We start from the raw sequence: 15,225 nt of genomic DNA, 5'->3' as shown, positions 1-15,225 counted from the left end.
CCTTTATCCTTAAGATGCAGATGGACTGCTGAGTCTTGTCCTGTGGAGGTGGCTCTTCTGTGTTGTTATTTTTCCTCTTTGATGTTCAGCCTGCATTAAGACAGCTGTAAATGTAAATACAGCACTTTGAGTGAAAATCCAACAGAGGGCGCTCTGAGCCAGGGCAGCTCTGTCTCTGCTGCTGTGCTTTATTTGAACCATTTAAACTCGTGTGTGTGTGTTTGATTAGTGATTATTCAGCTCATCAGAGCTGCTTCAGTGTTTCACTCTGAGAGTTTATTTCAGCTTCACTGTGCAGCACATGTTGGCTTTATTTTGGAATTATTTTCTTTGCTCCCCTTTTCTCACTCTTTAAATAAAAATCCCCATGATGCTGTTTGTGAGGCCACTGTGGAGCTCAGCTTCATTTTCTCCCACAGTAGAAGTCACGGGATTAATCCCCTGAGGATCCCTCAGTTCTGGTTTGAGACTTTTCACTTTTGTTAGTCTGTATTGTTAGGGACTGACAGCGTCATTGATATCAGCCGATATTCACCTTGTCTACCTGGTTTCATTCTGCGTTGGAAGTTGTGTGAAGCATAATTGGTATAAGGAGTGGTGAGTTTAGCAGCTCTCTGTTTCAGTAAGGTGTTTGTAAAATGAGGCAGGATCCTCATGAGTCCAGCAAACCACCTCCCTCATGGTGTCAAAGCTTCTCAAATCTATAATAACTCTGAGTGTGTTCAGATCAAATAGTTTTTTATTCAGTTAAATTCAGGTGCTGCTGAGATGTTTTCTTATCATTCTACAAAGTTTGAATCGTGTTCTTCCAGCTCCAAACCCTGCAGAACTAAACAGTCAAATTCAAGGAGGCCTACATGCTGGTTTTATATCAGCTAACACTTTCAAGGCTCAGGTGTTGTTTTAGACTGAAGTCTGCTTTAAAGCTCACAGAACAATGAAAATGTTTGGAAATAATTTTGCAGCCAGAAGAAATAAAAACAAAGAAATAAAGTTGCTCCCATGGATCTTTATTCCTTATTGATGCTCATTAGAGGAAGATCAGAGGAATTCATCAAATCCATCCAATATTTCAATGAAATCGATTTCTGTTCCTCCATCCATCCATCCATTCGCTTCCGCTTATCCTTTTCAGGGTCGCGGGGGGCGCTGGAGCCTATCCCAGCTGTCATAGGGCGAGAGGCAGGGTACACCCTGGACAGGTCGCCAGTCTGTCGCAGGGCCAACACACAGGGACAGACAACCATTCGCACTCACATTCATTCGCACATTCACACCTAGTGACAATTTGGATTTTCCAATTAACCTATGCCCACAAGCTGCATGTCTTTGGACAGTGGGAGGAGGCCAGAGTACCCGATTTCTGTTCCTTTTGGAGTGAAAATGTTTGGGAGGTTTTAGATATTTCTAGATGTCGATGAGCAGTTGGAATCATGAAGACATAAAAATACTGTTGTTATGAACTGTAACAAACATGTAATGGCAGCAGACTCAGATGTGTGAAAAGTAAGATTTACTGTTCATCTGAAGATATCTCAGGCTGTTCTTCGTCTTTTTTGTGGCATGATCATTACGGTAAATAAGACTGTACTGTGAGGTATATTTTTAAAAGCATGTCTTTGACTTTGTGCTTCGGCTTTTTAAAATCGTGTTTAGAATGAACTTCTCATTGTTGTTTGTAGCCTGCAAAGTAAAACATGTTTCACACTTCTCCTTCAAACGGTCTCCTGTATTCTGACGGATCTTCCAGCGACGGTGATGCTATTTTCCAGTGATCTGATTTGTCAATAGGTGTGCTCTTCTGCTCTGCAGCAGGTTAGGTCTGTGTCTTCATAGCTCTGAAGCAGGATTTGAGCCTTAGTGAGCTAACTTTAGGTTTAATCCCAAGTTTTCAGAGTACAGACCTGAGGCTACCATCAGCTTTGAGTGCCAGGCTAAACTTTCAATACTCCTATTTCTAAATTTGATCTGTCTGGTAAAGATTTTTTAAGCCTTTCCTCCAGTGGGTTTAAGAAGGTATCTGCCTCTATATTCCCTCCAGCACAGCTGGTACTGTAGTCACTGTATGTGGCATCTCCTCGAGCATCCCTGATGGACTGAAAAGTCAGTCAGAGTGGTAAAGAAACAGACAGATTTTTGCCACTGAGCTCCTCCTTTAGATGGAAACCCCTCTGAGGTGGATGTTTTTGGATCTGATGGGTCATATTGGTAGTTACAGCTGATCTACGGGGCCTAACTCTTTAGTTTACAAGCTCCACAGTGACACAGCATAAATATTTAAACACATCCCGTGGATCACTGGCTCCTAACGGAGCATTTCATACATGGATCAAAGCGAGGCATGGGGATGAGACTGACTGCCCGAGTCTTCTTTCTGCCATCAGACCTTGAAGCGGTTGCACTGGCATCTCTCAGGCCCGCCTGTTTCATCAGTATGCACATGCTGCTGGAAATTAATTTGATTAAAGGCCCTCTGTTTGCACCTCCACCCGCCCGGCTCCTCCTGTTTAAAAGCCCTCATAGTGTATGATTAGCGCGCATTTCCCCAACCTGGCTGGGAGTGGCGGCTGGGTCGGGAGGTCGCGCAAATGAAAGAGAACAACTTCATTGTGAGATGACTGGCCCATAAATCATCGGCCGTTTTCTATAAATCACGGCAGATGGCAGGGAGCGAGCCGAGGCTCATGGGAGCTTGACGCAGCCCCTGTGCATGATGGGAAGGGCCGGGCCGAGCTGCGGCGGAGGCTAGCAGAAGTGCGGGGTCAGTTCCAGTTTGCGGAAGACGTGAGGTGCGGTGGAGGCGGGCCAGAGCCTCCCCCCACCACCCTGTCTCACCTGATGAGATGCAGACCCCGGAGGTCCTGGTCCCGCCCCTCATCACGCTGCCCTCCATTTAACGGGTCTAATCTGCCTGCTTAATATGGAGACAACTTCATCTCCCCCTCGTCCCCGAGCTGCTCCGAGAGCTGTCAAGTTGACACTAAATGTCCGCCCAGGAGGGCCGACTCACACCTTCATTATTCATCATGATTATTTAACAGAGCAGGATCCACTGCAGCCTGACTCTGCTGCAACACTCGCCTTTAGCACCTTCTACATTTCACGTGTTCATACGCAAGAACAGGAAAGTCTACTTTTTCTGCTTCTAAAGAACAATTTAAAACTATCAACAGAGTGTGAAACAACAACAGCTGTGACATTCACACAGTGGGGCACATACAGCCCAATTTGACCTTAACAAGTAAATTTAGCCTGTATAACACAAAGCAACAGATGAACTCTTTACAATTCTCCTTTTTCACTGCAAAGATATCAGACTTCACATTTTATTTCTACACTATACAGAAATACTGTTGCAGTAAATGAAAGAAGCCCATCAGGATGGCTGTTCAAGCCTAAACTTCAAGAAATAACTGTGTAAATTTACAGAAAAACTCTGGCAGCTCAATGAAATAACAATGGGCGAAATAACTTTTGGCAGTAAGCTTCCAACTATGATGCAAGTGACTGAAGCCAATACCAATGAAAATGAAGGACAGTGATGACTAACATATAACATATGGTAAATATAATATAGGATTACCTAGGCAACCAGAATGTCCATTAGCAACTGACCATCAGTGACATTAACCATCATGTAACAAGCAAATTTTATGTGTGGAAACTTATTTTGTTCAAACAGAGCTGTGATGCACTGTCATGTAATATTACTTTAAACCACCAGATGGAGTAGTGAGTCACCGTCGTATCCAACATTATTCAAGCTAATGTTAGCTCAACATTTAATCAGACAATTTATTTGAATGAATACACTGAAATATGAATTAGAAGTTGCCTTTCAAGTTAGAAAAAGAAAACAGAGCATAGACATGGGGCAAAACTATCATTACTGGAGACTTAACACTCATCAAAATTGAATGTAAGACATTTTAATCCTTTTTAAGACATTATATTAACAAATTTGTATTTAAGACTTTTAAAAGTTTTTTAAAAATTTTTTTTAAACCTTTAAAACCAAAGTTACATCAAAGTTACTGATGTTGAAATCTGGTTATGCTGCACCCAGCTCATGAGGGGCAGCCAATAAAAAAAGAAAGCTGCCTTGAAGAGGGCGGAGCTAAAGCAGCTAAAACAAAGAACTGAACTGAAATGAATTGAACTAAATGGCTGCAACCAAAGGCCCAGTATGAGCTGAATATTTGGAAGCTGCTCTAGTAGAGCCCAAAAACAAAATCATAGAGCTGGGGTGAATGAAAATCAGAGTTAATGGGGTATTCCACTGCTTTTACTGGAGCTGTCTCCTTGAGGTCAAAATAGGTTGTATGTGGCCCCTGAACTAAGTCGATACTGCAGTGTTTCTTCTCTGTGCAGGAAGCAGTTTGATCTCCACTCAGTCTGATCAGTTCCTCTGAGATGTGAGTTTGGAATTTATGGGGTTGTCTCAGTCGGCCCTCAGGTCAGACCTTGGGGTCTTCAGAGACCTCTGATGGGCCCCTGTAGGATTCTGCAACCCAAAGCAGCCGTGTTGTTTGGATGTGGATCAAATCCCAGCGTGCATCTGGTCTGAATTTCTTCTTGCGATAATTGAGGGCATGATCTTGGTATTTTTTCTGCCTGTGTGTTTGGGGAGTTTGTTTTTCTGAATCTCAGTGTTTTCTCAAAGACAGGAGGGGAATGGCTTGTTAGGCTTTTCTGCACGATTTAAGGGTTTCTGACTTTATACAAAGGCACACCAGAGGTGTGTTTTTGCTTTTTATCAACAGCTTCATGCTCATTAAAGTAACCTACAGTTTGGATCTTTCTTCTGGATGTATAATATGAAGCTCCAAGCTCGATAAAAACATGCATTTTGCAGGTTTATGTCCTGACGCATTCTGAAATGGATGGTTTAGGTTTGCGTAACTTTTGAAGCTTTTTTCAGGGACTGTGAGGGGAGTCAGAAACACTTCAAGCAACCTGCCACTGTTTTTCTGATGGGTGGGTTTGTGCCACTGATATAGCAGCAAGCTCTCAGATTATGAGATTCAGTCATGACTACAGGATTTTATGTAGAGATCACTTAGTTACATTAGCTGGTTATAGTGTGTGTGATGTTGCTGAGAGGCACAGAAAAACAGCTGGCGTGTTGAGTATTACTTGTTATAAATGATAAAAAAAAGAAAACACTTTGGAAAGATTTCACTGAAAATACAGATGTGCAAGTCAAAACTTAACAGACCTACTTAACAGTAAATTCACTTGTCATTGTAAATGCACAAGTTAGAAAACTTGTGAATATTGAAAAAATTAAAGTCCAGACGCTGGACTGAAAAACATATTAGTCTTTTTCCAAAGTCCTCCGATGTCTGAGACCATGATTCACTTTGTCAACAATCTGTTTTAAAGGTCAGATTCTGACAGATTCTTGTTAAAACACACACACACACACACACACACACACACACACACACACACACACACACACACACACACACAAAAGAAAACAAACAAAAACATACCAACAACTAGACGTGACCGATAGAGCCTCCAAATTATATCAAAATATTTCAAGAAGATTTGTGATAATATTTATGGCATGACAGTCTGGTGAACTGTCCAGAGTTTATGGATGGATAGTTACGGCAATATATAAAAAAAAAACCTTAACAACACTTTATCAGTGTTTGCAAAAGGACATTTTCTTCATTTTTCTTTTTCTATCCTTCTTTTTCCAATTAGCTGCTGTGACTGATGACACACTTCCCAATTCAACGTTTCCAGTGCACAAAGCACAAGTTGTTGTTCTAGGAATCATATCACAGTGTGACGCTTTTATAACTTGCACCAAAATGGATAAAAATGTTAAAATTTATAGATTATATACAATTACTCTATGATGATGATGATGTGTTTAAATTCATTACAAATCAATGCAAACATGGTCTAGTACAGTGACTTCAGTTAGCTGAGGTGAAACCTAGCTGACAGCTAACAGCTAGAGTTGCCTGTGTCACCATCCACCTCACAGTCAGTCCCCTAATAGAGCAAAGCTTCAATACAATCTAAACAGGTGAATTATCCATTTTCTTCCATTCATCCAGTTCAGGGTCACAAGGGTGCTATCCCAGCTACCAAGGGCTTACTCCCTGGACAGGTCGCCAGCCTGTCACAGTGCCAACACAGAAACATGCAGAACCATTCACACTCGCATTCACGCCTAGGTCAATTTAGAAACACCAATACATCTAACCTCACTAAGTGCCTGATTTTGGACTGGGGGGGAAGTCAAGGACCCACATAGAACCCACGCAAATACGAGGAGAACATGTGAACTCCACACAGAAAGGCCCCACCTAGGTGATGGATTCTAGGACTCTGCTAGCCTCCATGTCCCTATGCTGCCACAGATGAATTATTAAAAAAATGTTGTGTTTGTTGATATACACACAACACAAAACACTAAAAAATGTCAGATGTGAACAAACTGTCCTTGTTGCTTTATTCAGTAATTTAACTAGTCAAAGAACTACATTTCTGTTTTCAGAGGCAACATAACTTGTGAGAGGTTTTTGTAATGCACAACATTTTTAAAAAAGTTCAAATAGTTTTAAAGAATTTCACATCAAAGTATCCAAATAAATCGATTACATGTAATTTCACCAGGAATATCAGTAAGAACTGCAGAAACAGCCAAAATCCATGCTCAAGAAAAGAGTGTAAGTCATATATCTTGATCAGAATCTATGCAAAGATAAAATTTGAATGAAACATAAAGGGCCGATTACCCAAATACACTCCAGCATCTGACTGAAAAACACTCTTAGACCAGAAGTCGAATCCAGACGGGCCCTTGAACATCACAGGCGAGAGATCATTAAGCAGGCTGAGGACTTCAGTTCTGTTCTGTCTGTTGTCCTTTCCCTCTTTCTATCTTTGTTTTTTTAAAGTGTTTGAAACAGGTCTCGGAGGGAACAGGAGCTTCTGGTTGGGAGCCAGCTGGACAGAAAAGATCCAGCAGAGGGGGGAAAAGAAAATAAAGAAAAGAGGGCAGCAGCTAATGGGGCTCTGCTGCTTTTAAGTGCAACGTGCCAGAGGAATAGATGAATGTAGAGAATTCCCCGTTTTCCCCCAAATCACAGCAGAAGGACTTCAAAACCAAACAACACAGAGAGGCTTCAGACGGTGACTCACATGTGTGAGCGAGTGGCAGAGGAGCACGTTCAAGCACAACACGTGACTTTAACTCAACATCCTCTTCTTGAACATCATCTGGATACCAAGAAAGAAATGTGGAGATCCCAATGTGTACAAAGCCTGTGGAGGAAAAAGGTGCATATTGAATTGTCCTCGTTTGGATTTTCAGTCTGTTCACTCAAGTGAATATATTTGCGCAAATACATCTGCAAGAAATTTCTGTACGAACAAAAACAACATCTTATTTTCAAAGAAAAAACAAATAATAGAAAAATGAATGAAATGTAAATACTAGTGTTGGTCACTGAGGGAAATCAAAGAGTGCTACACATGTGTGAGGAAAAAAAATGTGGATCTTAAGGATTTAACTTTGTAACTGAAATAGATTAAAAAATAATACCCTCTTTTGACAGGATTGATGGGCATGGATTATGGTGCACTACTTTTCAGTGAGAACGAAAGTCCTAGCAGACCAAATGTTTTCTAGTTACTGGAGAATTTTTGCCCCTCCCACAACCAGTGATAGTGGTTCAAACCTTATGCCCAGCAATTTGAGATGATGCAAGCTTTTTGGTATAAATGTGTAGGAAACAGAAACATCAAGGCCTGCAAAATAAAATAAAAAAACAGCCAACTCTACACTTCCTCTATGTCGGATGGCTCCAAAAATCAGTCAGTGCCCATAGACTCCATGTACAACTGTCTAGCTTTACAGCCGAAGCAAACAGGTTTACAGCCTGGTACACAAACAGCTCTTTTCTCTATTGAGGTTTCTCATGTTACGTTATGAACACATTGCTCAAGAGTTGTCCGCCATATTGGACATGATCAGTGTTGTGTAAGTTACTTTAAAAAAGTAATTAATTACTAATTACTTAGTCAATATTGTATTTAAAATACTTATCTAATTACTGTGTCAGAAAAATAACTTAATTACTAAATAGGTAATTTAACTAAATGCTTCTTAAAATCCCTATAAACCTATAAAGTGGGCAAACAATAGAAATTAAATTCTTTAAATAATAAATACATTTTTTTAAAGATGGAGACTCTACAGTACGCAGCAGTAGCATCTCTTCCACAATGTAGCCTGCAATCATTTTTTTAAGCTCACCTTCAGATGCTTTCTAATTATTGAAATTAAATAATGATATTCAGCGAATTTAATTATTTTACAATGTAACGCAAGTACATTGTAAGTAACTGTAATTAAAATACCTAAAAATGAACAGTAATTAGTTACTCTACTTTTTCAGTGGAAAAGTAATTTAATTACAGTAATGCGTTACACCCAACACTGGACATGATACAACCAAGTGTATTCTCCAACTGGTTGGCAAGAATTTTCTGGATGTTTCTAGCTCTCACTGGGTGAAATCGTGTTTGGTGCTGCATCAAAAAGCTCCAGTAATTGCTTTGGTTGCTATAGCAGACTTCAATGGTTACCTGCAGGTTTTTGATAGTAAAACTTACATAGTGCTGCACAAACCAGAAATGGAGAAGGTTCACCTTAAAAGCACAAGTTGTGTCTCAGCACGCTTCAGAAAGTGACACTTTGCACAGTTTATCTACAGTTTGGAAAGTAGAAGGATATTGTTTGAAGACAAATCTGTCACTTCCACTCACAACCACAAGAATATGCAAACAGCCAAAGTGTCAAGGTTTTTGGTTGAGGAATACACATTTTTAATTTTCACAAAACAAATCTAACAGGAGGGAAATTTATTTACAACTCACCTGTTTAAACCTTTTGAAGCCTTAAAGTTTGCATTATTACTGGCTTGATTTCTTTCACTGACAGGCATGCTTCTTACACCCCACAGGCAGGTGTAGATGCTAGCAGTCTACTAGGCTTCACCTCAGCTAGCTGGGGGGCTCTGAAGTGAACCTCTAGACTGAGTTTGTGGTGTTGCTGCCTTTTGAAGCATCTTTACCGACATTATCAGCCTAATATGATTGCTGTGTGGTTAATTGCAGGCAAGAAACCTCTGCACTAGTTGTGGTGCAATTTTATAATATAACTTTATGGCTGTTACCTAGCATTATTTAGCAGTTTGCACAACTAAGATAGCTAGCATTAGCTGATAACATCTCCTGTCATCCAAATGTGATAACTTTTGGCTTAAACAAATAGTGGTATGCAAAACACTACTGTCATAGCTTTGAAAAGGTGAGACCAAAATGAAGGGGTGACAGCATGGTGGCTGCAGCCATATTTGATATGCAATCTGTAGAAAAACAGAAATTTAAACAAAAACTGTTAAATCTGCTCAAACTAACAAGCTGCAGCTCTAAATAAAGTTTGTTTGTTTCACTTGCATTAGCACAGTGATCTCTGATTTTGTGCTTGCTGAAGGTTTTAAAACTTTTAAATATTGTCTTGCGCTCCAGAGACAATTAAAGCCCCAAATGGGGAGATGAGATCCTGCCAACACGAATGTTTCATGACCCTCGAGCCCCTGCGACGCCACGATACCCTTACTCAGGAGTCCCCGACCTGAGGCGCAGCCACTTTAGATCTGGTCGACAGTGTAACGGTGGAGTGTGTTTTGAAAATTTCTTCTCTGAGTCTTCACATGAAAGGTGCTGTTTTTTGGGGGGGATTTTTTTTTTTGGGAGGATGTTATCCCGTTGTGGTCAGGCAGTAAAAAAAAAACATGTTATCCTAGAGGGGAGTTCATCCTTTCTCGCCGTTTCAAAGCCAAAACAGCAAAAGGCAGAGAACAAAGCAGCTCTGTGTGTTTAGGCCGGCTGCTCACCGAGTGTTTGTGTCTCAATTTTTACCCCCACCTCTTCCTCCTCCTCCTCCTCCTCCTCCTTCATCGCTGGCAAAGACGAGGCTTTGGCAAGGAGCTATTATTTCATAGCCCGTGAAAACGGAGAAACGAAGCGCGCGTAAATTTTAACCACAAATCATAAATACCTGATTTCTCCTCAAACCTGTCAGAAGAGTAATCAGAGCAGGAGCAACGTGATACACCTTGTTCAGAAAGGCTTATTCTTTATTATTTTCACGCTGCGGGGCTTTGCCAAGAAGAGCACACAAAGAGAACACAGGCGGCATAAAACATTCAGCACCTGATGCAACGGTGATTTAAGTTGGTTAATGTTTTTCTCCCCGTGGTGAAAATGAGCTCACTTGGTGCCAAGAACCCTCCAAAGCCTGATTATTCTTTCTTGTATTTAAGACTCCGAGTTTATAAATCAAGCTTTTCTCCTCGGATGGAGGGGGTAGGGGCCTTGTTTTCTTTACAAGCTGCTTCAACAGGCGGGAAATGCAGCATCATTTTCCACTGCAATTAACAGGGAGGCCCTGATGCTGAGGTGCCAGCTCTGTGTATGGCTCTGGCACCTTCCAGCCTTTTTCTGGAAAGACTTAACAGGCCCCGACTGCATGTCTTGGCTCGGAGATTTGAGCTGGAGTCGGCCTCCCCTGACGTAATCCTTTAAGAAACGGCTCTCCTCGCATAAAAGGGAGGCTTGCTGTGACTATCAGCGCGGTTAATATCCCCGACGCGAGGCCAAAGTTAGCGGAGAACATCTGAAAACGACCTCTTCCTCTTCTTCCAGCTCCACATTAAAGCCCATTTATGCAAAGCGTAGCTCGGCCTGTCAGCGTCTAATCATTACAAGGATGATCGATGATGTTTATTTTCTGATGATGGAACGCAACCCCCTGCCTGATGATAATTGTAATAAAAAGGACAGATCAAGCCGGCAGAGTTATTAAATTATCAGACTATAATTTGCATTAATGCCGGCTGCAGGGATGCAGAGAGGTGGTGGTGTTGATGGGGTTGGGATGTTTGACAGAAGCCCAGCTCCAGCTTGTTAGAGAGTCCACCTTCAAAAGCTCCCTCTGCCCTTGGCACCCCCCATACGGATCCTCAGCGTGCCATCATGTCGTGATGACATGCATGTCATATGACAAGGGGACAGCTGAGAGGCACAACAAAAGTGAACGAGGCAAACTTTAGTGGGCATGAGAGCTGATTTGAACTAAAGCTGGTTTTTAGGACAGATTCACAATTTTCTTTTCTCTCCACTCGTCTGACCTGAGAGTCGCTTCCTTGCACACCTCTGACCTACAGGTAAGTTCGGCCTTTCTGTGAGAAAATATGACCACAATGACTACAATGAGCAAGCAACCAAAATATGCAGTTTGGGAGTGGCTCAGTTGGCCTCCAGAACTGCCAGGAAGTGCCAAAAGTTGCACTTCGCCCTCCGTACAGTTGTTGTGAAGGAGGAAATTTGCATTAGAGACCAAAACAGTTTTTTGTGTCCAGGTCTAAATGTCTTTATTACTGCTTTAAAGCTGCACATTTTAACTTTGGAGTCAAACTCAGGTGGACATGAGAGTAACCTCCTTAAGCTTCTTTCAGCTGCTCCCTTATTTACAACCATCCACAACAGGACATGGATCCAAATATTTGATCTGAAAGATGTTACTGCCATGTGCTCTTCCTGCAGTAGCCCTACCAGGATCTGTGCCTCCTTCCAGTCTCGAACTGGGATATTTCTCAGTGTTAAGCTGAAATTATGATTCAGCAGTGGTTTCCTTTCAACTATTTAGGAAACAAAGAAATAATTAGCTTAAGCCACTCCATAATATGGCCCATGTCTTTTAAAGTACAGCATGCTTATGATGTAAGATAGGGGAATATTGTTTCTTCCCTGTAAAAACCTGACTTGTTACCCCTTTATTCTAGTTTCGTTGCCATTAAGTATTTGTAAGTAAATATAATTACTTTGTAATTTCAAATAAATTTCATGAAATTCAATTTAATTACAGGGGAATAACACTTTTAGTCATGGGCCCTGTTTATAAAGTGTTACCGAAGTTTCTTCAAACCTGACTAAAGTGGGAAACATGTTGATATTAGGCGAATGTTAAATAACCTTTAGGACTTTTGAGACTTTCTAGCGAGCACTGAGCTTTTCAGTCTTTCTGTGTGTTCTCATCAGGATACTCCAGCTGTCAGCACACACCTGCTGGATGACACCTGGATGGGCCCAGCATACGTTTAGTGCTGCGAATCCTCAGAGTGGGTGGACTGGGTGAGGAGGAGGGGGAGAGGGCACAGTGATAGGAGGTTTTAATGAGGACCTCCATCCTCAAACCTCCAGAGAGCCAAGACCTGCAGGGCCCCGCTGGCTGTGAGGTGGCGGCGCTGACCTCCCTCAGCTGCCTCTGCCATCCACCACTTCCTGGAGAGTTTGAGCCATCCATTCACAGAAAAGTTGAGCAACTTTACACAACAAAATGTAAATTTTTAAACCTTACAATTAGTTTGTTACAAGTATTTAATAAGGAACATTTCTTATTTTTGTATATTTTACTTACTTTACTTTGCGTCTCATGTTATGGCAATACATCAGATCGTCGTAGATTTCATTCACAGTGATTAATGGTGTGAAATGAGAGGCTGAAAAATGTCAAAATTTGCCCTCTGGAAAATAAAAAATATTATCTCTCATTATAAAATATAATATTTAGTGTTTACTGACTTTCTATTCATTATTTATATCAGCAATTCCAAAAAAGCTGAGATACTTCATCTCTCCAGCATATTCTGCGTCTGTCACCCAGCACTTCCCACCCTTTACTGCTCCTTGAAAAATGAACTCCCTGGAATGCATATAAGACATATAAGGACTCAAAAGCGTCACTCACAAGCAGAGATGGGCAGTAACGCGTTACTTGTAACGCGTTACTGTAATCTGATTACTTTTTCAAGTAACGAGTAAAGTAAGGGATTACTATTGCAAAATCGGTAATTAGATTACCGTTACTTTCCCGTAGGAACGCTGCGTTACTGCGTTACTAAAACCGTGATTTTTTTTGCGAGAATGTCAGCTGTGTGCAGATCAACAATGGATCACAGATCGATTGTGGGAGAGAGTATGAGCGTGCAGCGTGGAAGTACTGACCTTACTTTGAGTTTGATTCCATAAAAAGTGACAAAAACATTAGCGTCCACTGTGCATGGGAAGAAAACTTTTTACAGCGAAAAAAAACCCTAAACTTCCAAGCAAGCACCGAGTGCGCAACGACGTAATGGGAAACTCACAGAGAAACTCGTGGATTCTTCAACTGACCGCAGCACACCTGCACCAGGGTAAACCTCCGCCTACTCTCCTTCTGTTTTACAGGTGAAAATAGAGCAACAGGACCGCTGAGTCTTTGACTTTATTTATTTTCTGCTGTGTTTTACTTGCATCTATTTGAAAGAGTGAGTGTAAACACAAAAAATATTTTATCTTATTTTATGTGCTGGAATGTGCAGAAAATAGGTTTAAATGTTAAACTAATTTATTCAAGTCAGAGAATGTTGCATATAATTAAATTTTTGCTTGATGCATAAAGTTAAAAGATTAAAACTGGTAAAACAAGTTAAAAAAAAAGAGACTTTTCCATTTGATTACATTTTGTATGATGATTTATGCAGAAAAAGTAGAATTGGGCTGAAAGATCTATCGCTTTATCACCTATTCAGGTTGTAAATCAAGTTTTTAAAAAGTAACTAAGTAACTAAGTAATTAATTACTTTTGAAAACAAGTAATCAGTAAAGTAACGGGATTACTTTTTTGGGGAAGTAATCAGTAATTAGTTACTGATTACTTTTTTCAAGTAACTTGACCAACACTGCTCACAAGCATTCCCACCTCTTACAAGCAATCACTACACTACACACCAGTACGGTTTTCAAGCCAAACCCAGTTTATACTGGCACAGCGTGTTAGTACATTTTCCCCTTTGTCTCAAGAACCTGGGATCCTTAAAGTCATCCACTTGAGGCATCAACTCATTCCCAATTCCCAATGCAAAGAAGGCGCTCAACCCTTATCTGGGGCTCTCTGGTTATTTCAAACCTTTGTGTTTAAAGTAAATGTAAATACCTGGAGTGTTAGTCATGACTAATTTCCTTTTTAGTTACATCAGAGACAAATCTCATACCAGCTGATGACTCTGGAAGTTTTGCAAGTTTTCTCTAAAAAGGTGTGATGATCGATAATGATTGACAAGTAAAACCAACTTCCTGTTGCAAAGCGTCCTTGAACAAAACCCTAACCTGTACAGAAACACCAACTTCCTGCCAGATGTCCTTACAGTGGTGTGTGTTTGTATGTGTGCTTGTGTGTGTGTGTGTGTGTCATTACATGTAAATGACAGTGGAGACTCTGCCTGCATGAGGTAGCCCAGATAATGACCATCACAATTGTTTGTGTGAAAGCTCTCGGTGTCGGGATGAGCCGTTAATATCACAGAGCGCCTCAGACAGATGGCACGTTGTTGGAAAACAGATGTTATTTTGCATAGAAACATATCATGAATATGCATACTGTATTAGTTCATGACACCGAAGGCCTCGCCGATGATTGGCCCGCTCTTTGTTAGTTAGCAGTAAAGGAAATCTTTTAACTGTAGCATCTTTTGACCTCTGACGTGGGAGATTAAAAAAAAACTAACAATGGTCATGGTTTGTTGTAACCTCATCACTGCAGCCATATGCAATACCAACCTGAGTGCCAGACAGTACCGATGATTTTACAGGTGTTCAGTCCGTGTATAAAGAAATCTGGAAGTTTGATAAACATCTTCAAGTGATTCTGCTCTGAAGTTTGCACATATTTTAAAAGTTAGCAGTTCCTACCTGACTTTTATCAGCTCTCAATCCGATGACAGTGTTGAATAATGCCGCTACGATTGTGTTTTAGAGCCAGAAGGAAGGGAGGTGTGGAGTAAAAACACAAAGACTTCTGCTTCTCCTTACCTGATTCTGGTATTTTAAAGCTTACAGTTGCAATATTTAAATGGGGTTAGTGGGGATAGGTTATTTGGAAACCTTAAATTGCCCATAGGTGTGAATGCGGGTTTGAATGTGAGTGCAAACGGTTGTTTCAGTGTGTTAGGGAGTACCCTGCCTCTCGCCATAAGACAGCTGGGATCATGACCCTGGGTCAGTTTGCTCAGCCTTTTTTGAGTTTTTTTAGACTTCAAATTTTGTTTACTTAAATATTTTATGTGATTTGTGGTTTTCTTAGTGTTT

Source organism: Haplochromis burtoni, unplaced genomic scaffold (genome assembly GCF_018398535.1).
Source record: "Haplochromis burtoni strain Fernald_Lab_line unplaced genomic scaffold, NCSU_Asbu1 Contig_61, whole genome shotgun sequence".
NCBI classification, from domain to species: Eukaryota; Metazoa; Chordata; class Actinopteri; order Cichliformes; family Cichlidae; genus Haplochromis; species Haplochromis burtoni.
The sequence above is the reverse complement of the archived record's forward strand: the minus strand, read 5'-3'. Positions refer to the sequence as shown.